This window comes from Triturus cristatus, chromosome 12, assembly GCF_964204655.1.
Source record: "Triturus cristatus chromosome 12, aTriCri1.1, whole genome shotgun sequence".
NCBI classification, from domain to species: domain Eukaryota; kingdom Metazoa; phylum Chordata; class Amphibia; order Caudata; family Salamandridae; genus Triturus; species Triturus cristatus.
In genome coordinates, this window is record NC_140595.1 from 803,979,606 (window position 1) to 803,997,583 (window position 17,978).

General features: G+C 39.7%; 1 long non-coding RNA gene across 1 annotated transcript; it reads left to right on the forward strand.

Moving 5' to 3' along the window:
• The first annotated feature begins 5,961 nt into the window (after positions 1–5,961).
• LOC146782910 (uncharacterized) lies at positions 5,962–11,085 on the forward strand. Its single transcript, XR_014972125.1, has 2 exons — positions 5,962–6,074; positions 8,798–11,085. It is a non-coding gene; the product is annotated as an uncharacterized LOC146782910 (long non-coding RNA).
• The last annotated feature ends 6,893 nt before the right edge of the window (positions 11,086–17,978 follow it).

Here is a 17,978-nt window from a genome sequence, read left to right on the forward strand (position 1 = left end):
ATTCTCTGGGGTCAGGTATGGTCTTATGTTTCTCGCCTATTCTCGATCTCTACTCCCTATTCTATCCCTCTTCTCTTTTTAGGTAGTCTTTCTGACACTTTAGATATACCCTCACACTCCTCTGGTCTATTAGATCTCATGCTGGCTCTAGCTTTTCAACACATATCCTTTAACTGGAAAGATCTTAATAAACTCTCTATACAATGCTGGTGGAATTCTCTCTGTCATCATCATAGGCTTGATGTGCGCTTTGCTGCTGCTTCCACCCCTACCCTAAATAGAGATTTATTCTGGTTGCCTCTCACAACTTATCTGGACCGCATGGCTCTGAAGCGTATCTCTCCTTTATCCTCTGAGAATTTTAAACCTCCATGAACAGCTTTTTCTCTGTCCTTCTTCTTCTATCTTTCTTATATTTTTCCATTTACATCTACTTTTCTCACTGTATTTAAGCATCCCCTATCCTAGGCTTTTTTGCTTTTTCTATTCTACCTATCCTTTTGCCTGATTTCCTTCCTATTCTCTTTATAGTGCCTTTTACCTATTCTTCTTCCTTTCCTTCCCTTCTTTTTCCCTTCTTTTCTCTCTTCCCCCCCTCTTTTTCTCTATAAAAACTTTTTATAAAATGCTTTTTGGGTTTCGTTTGCTGCGAATATTGATCTACTGTTTTTCTTTTTAATGTAGCATGGACTATGTTTATTTGAATGATCTGTATTTCGCTGTTCCTTCTATTTTTTCTCTAATAAAGCATTTTCAAACACAAAAAAAAAATAATTTTAACTTGAATTGCATTTTTAATTTAACATTTTGTAAATAGTGCTTGTCTAGTTTGTTTGTATTTAGGGAGATATAGCAAAAAGTTCATTCAATAAAACATTAATTAAATAATCTAATACATCATCAATCATATCATATCATTGGCAAATTCGTTGACACATCATGTTAACATACGGCTATGAGAAACAGGGCCACATACATCAAAGTTAGGAATTGCGATTCCTAGATTCCAATTTTTAAGAAATCACAATTTAGGAATCACAATTTCCTATGCATGTAGAAATCGCAAAAGAAATTGTGATTCATACACATTCCTTATTTGCGACTTGCAAATTACGAATCGCAAATAAGGAATTGCTTCCCATTCATTCCTATGGGCCTAGAGGCCCATAGGAATCAATGGGAATTGCATGCGCAATTTGCGAGTATCAAATAGGTACCCGCAAATTGTGCATGCAATTTCAAGGGCGCAAGGGTGCCAAAAGGACATCCTGATGCACTCCTAAAATCCCAATTTAAAAACATGCTGCACACACACATGCCGAAAGCGCATGTATGTGTGCAACATGGAACTGTGAAAAATTCCCTTTTGTCCATTTTTAAAGTTCTCGCAAAATACCATCAACTTTGAGTTCATGGTAATTTGCGTTTCTTAAATCCAAATTCTTTTTTTGTTGCATTGCATTTAGGGAATCACAATTGGTGATTCCCTAAATGCAATTGCAAATTTTGCGATTACTTAAAATAGCGATTTTTGCATTTGGGATGATGCATCCCAAATGTAAAAATTGCAGTTGCAAGCCCTTTGTGACCACAATTTCCAATGATGCATGTGCCCCACAGTCTATTAAATAGATAGTAGAGGCAACAATATATTTTGTTTTTTAAATACATTTTTCCCACAGCCTATACATTTTTTGTGTCACCCCTACCCTAACCTCCTATAGATGTTCTTGCTCTTTAACGTTAAGCATTTTAACCAGCTATTACTGAAGTGCTGGAATTAATTTAGTCTTGCATTTTTGTAGAAGTAACAATTATCTGAAAGCCGCAATGAGGAGCACTGCCCAATTAAATCAATTACAGAATCATGTGGCAAGTGGACAATTAGCTTAATTATATAGGATCCAAAACTGCTTCCCAATAAAGATCTAATTTACAGGATCTGAATAATATGTGGGACCAGTATTCCTTTTTTTCCTGAATCACAGTTAAAGCTGCTCACTGGTCACTCAGTGTTGATCTTATTTGTGAATCAGGGGGAGGGTGATAAATTAAACATTTTGCATTAAATTGCTTCTTACAAAAATTGCCCCTCTTAAAACTGAGAAATTAATTTTGTGAACTTTTTCCACCTAACCACTGTGACAAATGTATGTCTCTTTTAAACTGGCCAGATATTTTTTCCAAGAATTACACAGCCTTGTATTTGCATTCTCAACTAGCTCTGAAATCAATTCCATGTTAGGAAACAAAGGGGATCATTATCATGTTGGTGGGACCGACACTGATGGCAAGTCGGTGTTGGTCCCACTGACATCTGAAGCAACTGTCAGACCGCCGCATTAGAATGCGGTCGGTCCTACTACACGGGTGAAGGACCGACTGATGCAGTTCTGACAGGTTCAAAGAGCCCATCCGCCCAACGGTTGGAATCTAATCCCTACAGTCCCTGAGACCACTGCCTGCTCTTGAAAAATATTTGCGCACTCATTCATAAAGGGGTCCCCTGGGGACCCCTTCCCATTTGTGAATGGTTTACAACCTACTTGAAGTAGGTGGTAAACCGTGCATGCAAGGTAAATTGTTTTATTTATTTATTTACTTACTTTATTCCATTCCGCCGTATGTCAGGGTCCACTACTCTCCACCCTGTCTCTCCCCCATCCCCACCTCAGCACTCCCTCTGCGAGCTGCCACTGGTGCCATCTGGAACCCCTGCGAAGACAAAATGCTGAACACCCTTGATCTGCCTGGGGGTTTTCTTACCATTTTTTCACAGATTTAATAAACAGATGGGCCAGTTGGTTCTAAGATTCAACTCTCTGGTCTTGCCAGACTGTGAACATGTACACACTTTAGAATAACTCTGCTTCTGTTCTCTCAATATAACTACCTCATTTTTAGAAGGAACTTCTCACCAAGTGTATTTTTGAATATATAAATGTTATACTTTTTACCTGTGATGGGAGCAGCGAAGCGTAAACTGTTCAAATACTGTTTCCTAGCTACCGTAATGACCTCACATATCAAACAATAAGTCATCATCTATTGCCTTTCACAGAGTTCCGTATAAACTTCTACAGTACGCTAGGTGCTAGAGATCATGTACTGCCTACTTGCACATGGTTCTTATTACAAGTGGATACTTTTATAAATTCAATTTGCACTTGCACTGTGATCGTTATCCTTCTAAAAGCTTGTAAGACGCAAGTCATAGTTTCTGGACTTTCTTTTTTCTTTTTATATATGTAGTGTAGGCTAGAAAACTGACACAAGAGATAGACCTTGTATTGAGTAAGATTATTTGCACAAGGATCGTCTTTTCAGGATGATTACTCTCTGCTTTTAGACAATTATGGCTAGTGCAACTAGTAATTTGAATTTTATATAAGGGTTTAACCATGCAGCCATTTTTAAATTTGAGTATAACTATTTTGTGCTGTTTTGTTAAGTATTGTATGCTGCTTTTAAAATCCCAGAGATCAAATAAAACCTACTATTTTTAAGGTTCATTAAATTCAAAAAACATTTATTTTATTTTATCACTATCTACATTTCTAGTTTTGGTTTCTCGACAATATTTGGTTTGCACTAGTTTTCATAGGTGGATTTCTTTTAAACCTACCGTTCCAGAAATCTCCCCGACAGCTTATTATCTTCATAGCTTTTCTGGAGATAAGTTGTGTTACTCATATTGTCTTCCCAATCGTAGTATTTGAAAAGGTTTTGTTTTACCTTCTCAAATCTAGCTCTATTTAAATCACTTTTATGTTTTAGATATTCTTAAAAAGCTTGTTTAGCCCGTTCTTTCCAAATTCACTTTCATTGAGCTGTTCTTCTTCCTTTCGACTATGTCTCAAACAATTATTCATACTCTGAAAGTAGCATTGAAAACATCCCAGATGATGCATGCACTAGCTGACCCTTAATTCCATTAAAAATATTCCGATCCATCCATTGCTAATCCATCCTCAGAAATCCTCATCTTGTCTTCTAAATAAATGTTATTAAAAATCTCTATTTTCCTTGAATGAAACTTATAGATGTTAGCTATAGCAATTTCTTATGCCGAATAGTTTGCTAAACCTCTTGTGTAGCTCAGACATTGCACAAGTTCAAGATCCAATGATATTGAAGTGAAATATATCGTGCAGCCTATTTATACCAAACTGAAGTGCAGATGTAGTCTCTTTTATCAGAAAGAATGAATCTCCAAGGATCTCTTAAGTCCATCTGATCAGAGTCCAGGATCCTTGTCCTTCTAATATTACCTTCGATTGGATGTTGTATATCCAATTTCTGGCTGCTGCACAAAGTTAATATCTTCCCCAAAAATTATCTAACCAGGCATTGGTAAAAATTATTGAAAAGATCTGCTAAAGAGTTTGGATTATTCTCTATTGGAGCATATATGGTGCCAATTGTAAATAATTCAATACCAATTGGCAATTAACACAGGTCCATTGTCTTTATTTAACAATCTGACAACTATGCATCTAAGCCTCCAACCGTATAGCCAAAAATATAGCTACCCATCTCTGTGCAGCATCCACAGTGGTATGGCAATGAAAATCTGACCATGTTTTAAACATTACAAAATTCAAGTCTCCATATCGGAATGTGAGTTTCAGGCAAAAGGATGATAGCTGAATATGTGTTAACATGCCTGTTAAAGCTAGTTGATGATAAACACAATTATTTTAATATCATTTGATGGCATGATAAAATGTTTCCCTTCAATTACAATACTATCTTGTAGTCTAGATAGACAAAAAAATTAAATGCTTCAGACCAACAACACACATCCTACATTAGATCCTATGCTTAATCCAAACTCTAGATATTTACTAGAATAACTTGAGAAAAATGTTTCTAACCTAATGCTATAAAGTGCTTAAATGCATACTTACAGAATCCAGATTAATTTATAAAATGCAGCACTTAAAACACTTCTGCTAATCTCTAATCTAACTACAACCATTTATTATTGAATACAGGTGCTATATGTGCAAATATACTCACTTGTTTTGCTACAGAAACCTGGTGAAATTGCAATAACGTTTTTCAACTCCTTATGTATTTGAGCAGTTTCCTTCTCCTTGTACATTATCTGGGGCATTTTACCATCCATCTTATCTGGTAGCTCCTCAACCTGGCCAACAATATCTGTCTGGCGCTGCTTCATTTGCTTGAACTCACCTCAAATATCTTCCAACATTGTGATGAGCTTGTGTGGTGAATGAGCCACTTTTGTGGTCTGACACCCTATGATGACCCTCAACCACCACCATTTTGTACTGACTTAAGTGTGTTATGTTACCTTAGCCTTAATGTAGGATGGGTTTGCAAATGCCTGCTTTTCTTCTGTCTTTTAGTGGAATAGTCTTTCCAAGAATAGAAGGTATGGGATGTTGAGGTGCAGTATTGTGGGTGGTGGTGCACACATGTGCTCAATGTTGTATACTGAGAGATTAAGTGTATAATGTTATTTGGGTTAGGTGAATTATGACTTTGACCTATTGGCTTTGACGTAGTCTAATGTCATTCTGCCTTCTGACTTTACCTTGCTTCAAACTTTTCTGTGTGCACAGTGGTGCTTGTAAGTTGTGTGGATGAGAATTATAGGTGCTGACTATTGCCTTTGACAGGGCCTCATGTCTGACTCTGCCTTGCTGCTGCATGCACAGCAGTGCTTGCAAGTTGTTTGGGTTATTCACATTCAAGGTCTTGGTGTTTTCCTGAGCGGTTTAGTGTACTGTGGAAGGCCTTGTGAGAGCTTCGTCAAGACAGAGGCTGGAAGAAGTGCGAATGGAAGAAGAGACTTGAGAGCTCCTTACTGCCATGGAGATGCTTGCTTGGAACTTGGCCAGTTCTGGTAAAATTCCTCTGGCGGTGGGAGGAGGTCTTTCACGAATCTTCTAGTGTGTTTATAGCTGAGGGTTGCAGGCTGAGAATCTGGGAGTTTGGATTCCGAGCGAGGGCAGACGTGTCTATCTCGGATTGAACCCTGGCTTGCTGAGCTCTGATCCCCGGCTGTAATTCCCCCAGTCAGAAGTGGGCAGTGTATGCACCAGGTGATGTATTGAGTTGTGTGGTTCTTTGATCATTGGAGGTGTTTTCTTTGTGGTGTGGGAGGTGCTCATCCAGAGTACTCCTCTGCTCTATATATATGTATATCTTTCTGATCTCTTGCAGGACGTTCAGTGTACCTTATCTTATATCAGTTATTGCTTGTTTATTAATCAGTATTATAGTTTGCTCAGTTATTGATTTATGCCTTTAGATTATAAGTTTGCTACATATATTTGAATATGTTCAATCATATTATTGATATGTTAGAGTCTGCTATGTTAGGTGCATTTGGCTTACTGTGTGATGCTATTTACTAAGAAATACATCCCAGATATACCAATTCGTCTTTTCCTTGTAGCAGGAGGTGTGGACTCTTCTTGGCCAAGTATTCTGTTGTAGAAGGATGGGTGAATTCCCTTCTAGCAGGTAATTGTGTTATAGGAAGTTGGCGCTACTCCTCACAAGTGATACGCAAATTATTGTTTTCTTGCCTTGCCTTTGGGGGAGTGTTGAAAGTTTGCCCACCTTAGGAAGTGCAAAGGTGTAGTATATTTGCCTCCCAGGTGGGAGTGCAGGGATTGGGTGTGGCTTATTGGTGAGAAGCTACATTCAAAACATTTTGGCGTAGTCGGTTGCAGGATATGAACATTGATTTAAAAGGGGAAGAAATATGGGTTTTTTTTGTTTTTTTTTTAGAAATTGAAAGCAGACTCTTAGATATCAATTGATTTATTTGCATGGGGTTTGCCCATATGATGTGCTGGATCGTGAAGTGAGCTAATTGTGCTGAGTTAGAATTGGTGTGTGTGTGTGTTTAAGTGTGATTTGTAAAAAGTGCTTATAAATAGCTTGCTACGTGAGGCAGAAAGGGCTGGATCCCTTTCAAGTGTTTGCTAAGGAATGCATATCAAATGTTTTCAGTTGCAAAGTGAATGTCAAATGTCAGAGCATAACTCTGAAGCGTGGGACTCCTTCGAGTTTAAAGACCCCGGAGTTGCAATGAAGGGTGTTAATCAGCAGGAGATTAATGACATTTTAGACAGAGACAGCGGTGTTATTTTAAATGTGTTGGTTAATATGCATCAAACATATGGGCATTTGCAAAAAGAACGTAGTGAGTTGAAAACAGAGCTAGTTGATGCCCAGTTTGAAAATATATCTTTGAAGACAAAATTAAACGTGTACCAGGCTGTGAAGCTGTTTACTTTGACCAGCCAGAATGATTCAGATATGATAAATGTTACAGAGAATGCAGTCAGTCTACGAGCTACACAGACGGTTTTAATTAATTCTTCTGAGGAGCTTTCTCAGCCAGAAAGGAATGTGCATGAAAGTAAACAGACTAATGTTTTAGGCTTAACGATCACCGGTTGCGGACATAAATTAGACATGACAGTGAATGATACATTTTGCTTAGAAAGAGAAATGCAACAATATGATTTTGGATGTGAACAGCAGATTGTGTACAATGGTTACAGGAAAGTGCAAGGAAATGAAAGGTTACTTTTAAATTTAGATGCTGGACAAATGTTGTGCTTTTGCGCACCAACAGATACTGGACAGAACAGAGTTAGAGAAAATGTGGCTTGCCTATGGGAGATTGCAATGGTTATTAAGTGGCATGTACAGACAGAAAAACAGTTTGCACAGGATTTGATAGAAAGTCCTGAAGTGGAGTTTGAAACACAAGATTTCCCAGTGAAGGTGCCCTATGTTATAAAGGACATTAATTTGAAACAGTACAGAATGCCAGCTGGGCGTGAAGGGATCAGTGAGATCATTCAGGGCTTGACAGATTGAGGTGGTGACCCTAATTGTGTAGCCTGTGTGCAAATATACCTTCTTTGACTGATGCTGTCCCAGATATTGTTACAGAAGTAGCATGGGACTTGATATGTGACTTTTGATATTGCCAATGCTTTTTTTTCTTTTTGATATGTCAAGAGCAGTTTAGTTTTTTTTTTTCTCATGAGGTGATAGACTGATGACAGTTAAGAATGTGCTTGAATTAGTTAGACAGAATGGGGGAGCATTTTCAGATTAAAGAATGTGAAGTCTTCCTGGAGGTAAGAAAAGGTTAAAGCTGTTTTTCCTCTCAGACATGTAAAGAGTTGTTCTGGAAGTGGGTCATTTGAAAGCGTCTTTCAGATTGATGTTTGGGAGGCTTGCAATGAGATCATCCAGCAACGCTGAGGAGAGTTCAGGCTTTCTGTGAAGTCCGAGGAGGAATTCCTATGGGAGGGGTCATTCCAGCTCCTCTCCCCGGTAGGCAGGGACAGCTTCATGGAGTTAGATGTCTGGGAGGCTTACACAGGCGCCGGGATAGGACCAGGAAAGTTGGCAGGCGTGCAGTTCACTCCGACCTTGAAGGAGATAAGGTGCGAGCTAGAGACAGCCGGAGAAGTCTCTGCTTGTTATGTTTGGCGAGCGGCCATTTAGTGTCCGCAGAGATTTGTGAAGGGGGCAGCACCTGTGAGGGGTACAGTGAGAGAAGTGAGAGAAGGAGACTGCCCCAGCCCTTCTTGCTGTGTATAGAAAAAGAGAGATTTTACCAAGAATTCAGAGGCTAAAGCGTTGGTAGTATTGTTAGACAATTCTCCAGAGCTGGAGGAGACCTATGTAGACAGAAATTAAAATATTGTATTTTTAGAACTGCAAGACGGAAGAAGTGTACTTTTGAAAAATGTTTTTTTGCAAGAAGAGTGATGCTTGTTTCTTTTTTCAGATTCGCCCAGTTCTCCGCGTGTGAGTGGGACTCCCTTCTCCCTTGTGAGTGGGGCCCTCCCTCTCCCCCCCCTCCCCTCTCCCCTTCACCCCTTCCCCCCCCCCCCCCCAAGCCTGGAGTGATCGCCAGACCAGACGGTGGCGGCTGATGCCTGTGGCCGACCAGAATTGATGGGGTCCTCCCTTGTCAAGGAGATCAGATATATACCGGAGAGCATGATGGACTGCTTCTTTTCAAGCAAAGAGGGATCAGCAGAGTGTGGAACTGTTTCTTTCACGTGCGGACAACTTTACATGCATGAAGGCTGTGTGTCTTTCACACAGGGTACCTGCTTGTGTGACAGTAAAGACACAACAAATGAGAGAACTACAGGATGTGCTTTGCCAGAACTGTTTTATCAACGTGAAGTTCAGATGCGATGGGAGACGGCTGTGTGTTTTGTCACACAGAAGGACTGTTTTTGTTTTTAGGGATGGAGATCAATAGAGACGCTTTGCTGCAATCAGAGTAGATATTTTCCGAGTTAGAGACTGGAGAGTAATAACCTGTTGCTATAATATATGAGTTTGGCAGTAGAGTTTCCAGTTTAACAATTAGAGGCATTAGGAGCATTCAAAAGCTTGATTCATTTATTTTGTGTATTCATTTAAACATGTATCCAGATATCTATTTCTAGACGCACCTGAGTTATTGCTTCTACATGTATTTAGAGAATGCAGACTATGTGCTCTAAAGTGATTCTCATACTTTTGATGAGTTTTTCAGTTTTGCAATGGAGCATTTCGATCATAGTGGCTTTTTAGTCATGATTTGTTTTGAATTATGTATTTTTGTGTAGCCACTTCAACACGAGTTGCTGTTTCAACATGTGCTTTTTAGTAGTTGTGCCTTTAAATTTAGAAATGTGGTTTTAAATGATTTTGCTTCCAGTTGAGATATGCAGTGCTTCAATGATAGTTTTGTTTTTTCGTTATGATATACAGTTGCTATTTGCTTTGCAATGATTCAATTTTTGCATTTAGGAGATGCAGTGCTTCATTCATAGTTGTGCCTTTAGTTGAGGATTCTTTTTTTGATATATGTGAATGGTGATGATCGAGGGTCATGGGGTGCAATGTGGTGAATGAGCCACTTTTGTGGTCTGACACCCTATGATGACCCTCAACCACCACCATTTTGTACTGACTTAAGTGTGTTATGTTACCTTAGCCTTAATGTAGGATGGGTTTGCAAATGCCTGCTTTTCTTCTGTCTTTTAGTGGAATAGTCTTTCCAAGAATAGAAGGTATGGGATGTTGAGGTGCAGTATTGTGGGTGGTGGTGCACACATGTGCTCAATGTTGTATACTGAGGGATTAAGTGTATAATGTTATTTGGGTTAGGTGAATTATGACTTTGACCTATTGGCTTTGACGTAGTCTAATGTCATTCTGCCTTCTGACTTTACCTTGCTTCAAACTTTTCTGTGTGCACAGTGGTGCTTGTAAGTTGTGTGGATGAGAATTATAGGTGCTGACTATTGCCTTTGACAGGGCCTCATGTCTGACTCTGCCTTGCTGCTGCATGCACAGCAGTGCTTGCAAGTTGTTTGGGTTATTCACATTCAAGGCCTTGGTGTTTTCCTGAGCGATTGTTCTTGTTTAGTGTACTGTGGAAGGCCTTGTGAGAGCTTCGTCAAGACAGAGGCTGGAAGAAGTGCGAATGGAAGAAGAGACTTGAGAGCTCCTTACTGCCATGGAGATGCTTGCTTGGAACTTGGCCAGTTCTGGTCAAATTCCTCTGGCGGTGGGAGGAGGTCTTTCACGAATCTTCTAGTGTGTTTATAGCTGAGGGTTGCAGGCTGAGAAACTGGGAGCTTGGATTCCGAGCGAGGGCAGACGTGTCTATCTCGGATTGAACCCTGGCTTGCTGAGCTCTGATCCCCGGCTGTAATTCCCCCAGTCAGAAGTGGGCAGTGTGTATTGAGTTGTGTGGTTCTTTGATCATTGGAGGTGTTTTCTTTGTGGTGTGGGAGGTGCACATCCAGAGTACTCCTCTGCTCTATATATATGTATATCTTTCTGATCTCTTGCAGGACGTTCAGTGTACCTTATCTTATATCAGTTATTGCTTGTTTATTAATCAGTATTATAGTTTGCTCAGTTATTGATTTATGCCTTTAGATTATAAGTTTGCTACATATATTTGAATATGTTCAATCATATTATTGATATGTTAGAGTCTGCTATGTTAGGTGCATTTGGCTTACTGTGTGATGCTATTTACTAATAAATACATCCCAGATATACCAATTCGTCTTTTCCTTGTAGCAGGAGGTGTGGACTCTTCTTGGCCAAGTATTCTGTTGTAGAAGGATGGGTGAATTCCCTTCTAGCAGGTAATTGTGTTATATGAAGTTGGCGCTACTCCTCACAAGTGATGCGCAAATTATTGTTTTCTTGCCTTGCCTTTGGGGGAGTGTTGAAAGTTTGCCCACCTTAGGAAGTGCAAAGGTGTAGTATATTTGCCTCCCAGGTGGGAGTGCAGGGATTGGGTGTGGTTTATTGGTGAGAAGCTACATTCAAAACAGCTTGTCACCTGTAATCCCACATCCTTTAACAGTGGCTGCCTGCTCTTAGTCCTGATCACACTTCTCCATTGACTACAGCCTTAAAAACTCCACATACCAAGTCAGTAGAAGTTTGGGTATCGAAGCTGGTCCATGAAGAGAAAAGAGAGACATTTACTCAGCCTATTCCATTTCCAAATCCTGGGGCACATTTTTGGGAATATTGGATCAAGTGTTGAAACAGAGAAAATACATTGGTTGAAATTTGGTGTACTCAACCCTAGCAGTCTGGGCACCCCTAATTTGTGGATTATTAGCCTCCGTGTTTATGACATATGGTTCAGAACAATTAATGTTACCATTTGAGGAGCTGCTGGCATCTGTTTCACTTAGGTCCTCTGTATCACATTCAATAACATCTCCAGTTTCAGAGGAGTCACCTCAACCATAATCAACATTCCCATACTGTGTCTCATACTGCTTCACCTATGCTGAGGCTCCTTGTTGAGAGCTAGGACATTGATTTTGGCCTCTTCTGACTGTGTCCGTGGAGCTCTTTAGTGTGCGTGATTTATCTCATCCTGTAACTCAATAGAGATAGCCATTTGTGCGGTGAAGGTGGAGTGGCCTTGGCCCAGACTTGCTATCTTCACAGATTTTGCAGGTATACTTTGCGGCTGTCATACAAAGGCTGCAAGGAGCCAGTGGCTTCGTTTGAGTGACAGTCATTCAATAAAAAAGACAATTTGTTTAACTGGGACATAATGACTTGAATGCTTTCAAGTAGTTTCTGGATTATTTTCATTATTTTTTCTAAAAACAGTGGCCCCTGAGGAAGACACTGTGGTTCCCAAAATGCATTGGGCAGCAGGAAAATGTATTTGTGGAACTTACAGATGAAGTAGCAAGCAACAATTATTGTCAATAACAGATTGTCAATTGCAATATTGACGTTTGCTATTAAACCTTGATTTTTGTGAAATCATTTGATGTGATTTGTTAAAATATACATATATGAATGACTTCAATAATTGTGACTGAAAATTCTTTTGAAATACATTGTGAATAAGTGGTAAACGATTTTGTTAAGTATTTATGTTATACACACCCAGCAGTGCATGTAGATTTTTCAAGTAAACTTTCACTTGAAACACTTTCACATTCATATACAGGGAGATTGGCAGTTCCCTAATCCTGCGTAGCAAGCAGTAATTTGATTACACAGTCTTTTAAGTTAAGTGAGAAACTAGGTGTGCACAACTCATTTGAGTTAATCAGGGTTTGTACCATATCCTGCCCGTTTCAATGAAATTACAAAAAAGCCAGTTTGTTTTAATAGGACACTATAAGTTGAACCAACATGGTCTTAATGTTGTTAAGTAGTTTCACCTAAAAGAATCACTGTAACACTTCCACACAATAATGACCTCAATATTACAACAAGTCTCTGGTGGGGGACCGCTGTGAGGCCACTCAATCCCAGCAACCCCCCACCCCAATACACCATCCATCACCCTTGTTAACCCTAATAGTTAGCCCTGCAAAAATAAGTGTCACTGCCATTCTTGGGTTAGAAGATATATTCCATTCTCAGGCCATAGTTATTAGACATCATAAACACATACCAAGACCTAAAGTAAAACCTTTGTTAAGATAAAAGATTTTTGTATTCACTTACAAATATGTACAGTCGTGTGACTGATGATTTTATAGTGTGCAGACAAAATATTGAGTTGGAAATATCGGATTCAGATATATAGGAAAAAAAGTATTGTGGCACAACAATATCATGAAACACAAATATCGTTGTCAAGAACTGTTACACCCCAAAACATTCACCACTAACCTCTTAAATACATACCCTCTAAAGATACAGTTGAACTCATATTTTTCTCATCACTGTGATACTCCTTTTATCAATCCCCCATATACATCTTCATTTCTAATGTACAATTTTAAAATAATTGAAGAGTTATATACATACCAGTGAATTCAGTTTGTAGATTCTATTGTTGTTTTAGCTCTTTCTGAATAGCTTAGTCACTAAGATTTGTAAAAACTAAGCACAAGAACAGTACACCACCCTCATACAAAGCAACTCTAAAATGGCAACCTCTTTAACTTAACACTCTATCCTCATGAGAAAGGCAGCACATGAAATCACATCTTTCATTTTAGATTACTGCGTCTCCTCTTGTGAAAGGTTAGCATCTGTTAACCCTTTCCTTCTCTTTCAGAACGAGGTTCCTGTCGGCAAGTTTTTGCGATGTTTTCATGATCATCACTGAGAAATCATGAAAAAAACTGGAGTTCAAATCTATATCTACCTTCGTTAATCTGAAATTTACGCACCAGTTTATTACATAGTCCTGATTTGGAAATTAAAACTTGCCATTACTTACTTTGTGTCATCACTCCTCAACTTCTTAAAAAACATTCTGTCTCTTTAACACCCTCCCCCCCAATAGAGTCTTAGCTCAGTGTACCTAACAACCCAGTGGAACCAGTAGGTCACAAGTTCACAGCACATTCAAGAAGGAAGATGCTGCTTTCAAATAAAATACAGGATGTGTGCTTTACTCCACAGATTTAAAAGCACATCCATATCCATGTCTGTCTGTATTTAATTTATTTTCTTAAACAACAGTCTATATAGCTAAAACATCCAAAACACCACCTAATTGTATTCCCTTTCATACTTACAGCATACAAAGAAATATATATTTTTAAAAAATATATCTCCATTTTAACTGCTTTTCCTTGGGAAAACTACCTCATTGAGCTCCAGCCTTCTCCTGAGAATTGCTTCTTCACTTCAAAATGCTTAGAGTATGGATTGTGGGCCACAGATTTATCTACTGGCTAAAGAGGCTGCAAAACAAAGAGGTATTGACAGAGACTTGTGTTTGCAAAATGTGCAGATTACTTGGTTTGGCCAGAGAGGGTTGAAGTTTCATCAGCACTTTGGTTAAATCCATTGTGGAGACACAAGCACCTCACCTCATGGCTGTGCACTGTGGTGGCAATGACCTAGGCACATTGGCTGGGGTAGGTTGGAAATCCCAATGAAGGAAAAACTCATGTCGCTTTTCCCTCACACTGTCTTGGTGTATTCTAATATATGCCAAAGAAAGAAATGGAAGTTGGCAAATCAGTTCTGTCCACAGATTGACAAAGCCAGGAAATATGTTTATAAAACTGTTTCTGCATTCCTCAGAGACCATCACATGGGCTGTATCTATAACTAACAATCTGCCTTTTGGCATGCATGGAATTTATAGAAATGATGGAGTGCACTTTACAGATGAAGGTAACAGGGTGCTTCTAAGTAACCCAAAATTCTGCATCCGGTCTTATGGAGGCGAGCAACAACTATTGGTCTGAAAGGGCTACGGCCCCTCTGTCAGGTGCAGGTGGCTGGGCTGAGGCTGCCAGGCAGTAATCAAGGTTCATCCAGGGTATTACTCGGTCCTTCCTAAAGCTCTGGCGTTGACAGGTTTCCTCTGTGTTTTTTACCTTTTTTTTCTTTTAGCAGCCTCCCCTGCATGGGATTTTCATTGCTTAGTCGCCGTATCTGCAAGACACAGCAGTGAGACTGGCAAAGTTAAAGGGTTTAAAAGTGTGAAGTAAAGCCACTCCCACCCCGTCTGGGAATGAACAGAGTATCCTGCAAACGAAATGAAATACACCCACATCGCAGCAGTCTTTTTCAGAGAATGAAGGGGAGAGATGGATTTAAAGTGGACATTGGGTTGCCACATTTTCAGATACTAAAGGGGACGAGGCTGGTAAGTGAATAGCAACTTATGGAAAAATTTGCTGTCGGTCTTTTTTTTTATTTCAACACAACTCTGTTAACTTTTTTGCTCAGACAAATTCATTTTATTTAATAATGTCACCAAACTAAAATGGCAGTGGGGTTTAAAATGAACACAGTATAGGGAGTGCTACAGAATGTATGGTAGTCCTGAAGAATTCACAATGCCCACTTGGAATTACAGTCAAAAATAAGACGTCATCTGGAGCAGATTGAAAGTGAAGCCAGCAATTATTGCATTGAACAACTGTTAACTTTAATAATAATTTAGAAATGATGTATATTGCTTGGAAATAATTTTCATGTGATAGATGCAGGGCCACTGGAATTCTGCCACCAGGGAGAACCAAATTCTGTGGCAAGGTTGAGTAAATGATGTGGCATAATGCTGCACATTTTGTAATAGCATTAATACATTAATTTGTCATTTTTACACTTTTTAACACTGTCTAAGCATTGGTTGCATCTCATTAATACCAGTCTAAAACCAGAATATTGAAATAAGCAACAGAAAGATGACCAGTCACCATTTGCAAAGGTCCTTCCACTGCGTGGCAAAAGTTGCTGGGTTTTAGTAACTTTTGAACCATTTAAGCTTAAAACTATTTTTTTCTGTTAAAATCTGCAGATTATGGGGCACTTGATAGTTTATGTGGCAATTGCAGCAAATATACAACTATGCGAAAAACACCACATCCATTTAGTTCCATAACTCCAGTGGCCTTGGATATATACTTGTATTAACTGCTTAGACCTTCTATTTCAAACAAGAACAACTATAAGCTTTTGTAGAGTTCCAAGGTGTTTTTTACCGGCCGTTACTTATAAATATCCACTATTTAGGTAACAGACTGGCCAGGTGGAAATCCTATGGGAAGGCACAGCATTGAGGGAAAAATGGATGAAAGTGGGGCAGAGACACTGAGTGACAGTAACAGCCTATAGTAGTGAGGGAGGGAGCAGGGGGAAATGTAAGTGTACTAGGAAAATAATCAGTGAGTAAAAAAGTAATGCTCAGCAAGAAAGAGGAAGGGAAGACATGAGAGGAAGATTGGCATCGAGGTAAGGAATGAGCTGCAACTGCGGACACTGCTGACATATTGAACCAATATTGCTCACTATAAAGAATACTCATGCAGCTCTGGTGGCAAAGATTGACACTCTAGTGCTTGATGTAGGGTTACCTCGGTTCAGAAGAAGCTAGCAGTTTTAGTATCAGAAGCTGAAGCAAAACTGACAAGGAGATCTGAGTGCTCAGGAAGGACTTTGATAACATGCAAGACTGAATCTCATTCCATGAATGCTGCTCCAAAGATGCAGAAGGAAAAGCTATTTATTAGGACCAACATTCAGCTAGGGCACCTGACCGAATGAACTGAGAGCTTTAGCACTGAATGTTTTTTGTAAGGGTTTCTAAGTACAACACTTGCAACCTATTGCCTGACAAAATTCTTCTTAGTTGAACAGGCACAGGACCATATTATAACTCCTGCCATCCAAAGGGCCAGCCAGGTCTATAATCTGTAAACTGTTATATTGCAGCCGAAATGGCATAATCCTGCAGTGTGCTAAGCGAGATGACCCCAGCACTGCAAAAAGTGGGCAGGAAGGGCAATTTTCTTCAGGTTCTGCTCCTTGAAGAGGCCGTGCAATGTGCTATGAGTGAGACTGTCTGCATGATGTGCATCATTTCTCACAGTGTGAAGGGTTAACTATAATCATAGTCATGCTATGGAACAGACCATGCCCACGCTGTGACAAAAGCCTGGCTTCCAGTTGACAGATTGTGGTTGGCAAGCATGCCTAGGCAGGTGTTTTAAGCCTCCTATATAAGGACGTTAGTGTTATAGATTGAGCAACATTATGGTACATTAAATAATATACAGGAGAGGTTTCTACATAGTTTGCATCCTGAACAATCATTCCAGGGTGCCCTAAAGTATAATGATCATAGAAAAGTGGTGACAGTGAAGAAAATCTATTTCCCAGGGTCACACAGTTTAGGCATTATAGATAGCCAGGTTCTTTGGGTCAGGGCACCACAAAAGCTCCAGACTGGCCTGGATGGCCCATACACAATTGATGATGGACAAGTACTGATTTTTCCAGATTACACTCCAATGGTGCAACAACAGAGGAAAGCATATCTGGAAGTTAAGAATCAACTCCCTGAATTACATCTCAAGTACATGTTTTCTTTCCAAGAGGACCTGGAAGTCTTGTACAGCGGGAAATCGCGAATCTTCACTGATTCATCAGCACTATGGAAATGGGCTGAAGTTCTGACAAACTCTTGGAACCCTATTTGTTGGTCATCCAGAACATATTGAAATCCAGACCGCAATAAAGGAGAAAAACAGAAAAAGGTTGACAGACCATCTGCTACTCTACTCAAGCTGAGAGAGCTGCTGCAGCAGTTGAGGCACTCCATTAATTGTTGGGCTTGATTGTCACCACTGGCTTGGGAGACAGCACAGTGGTGTTTAGTGCCAACACAGATGACCCGGAAACTTTCCTGAATATGGGACTTGTGGCTGAAGCTCAGTACGTATACAAAATAATTAAGGCCCGCAGGCTGCTCTTAGTTAAACTGGGCTGGGGTATATTGCCTGTTAGCATTCCCCCATGGAAACTTTAGGTGAGATGCAGCTTTTTGGGGGGCTGTGAGGGATGCCAATGTGGACAAATGTAGGGAAAGTGGAGGTGTTTTAGGGAGCATGCTGACTGAATTATAAGTGTTAGAGTTAATGATTCAGATAGTGTGTATCAGGATAGTAATTGGGGCTCAAGTACTGCTAGAGAGTTCAGTATGCATT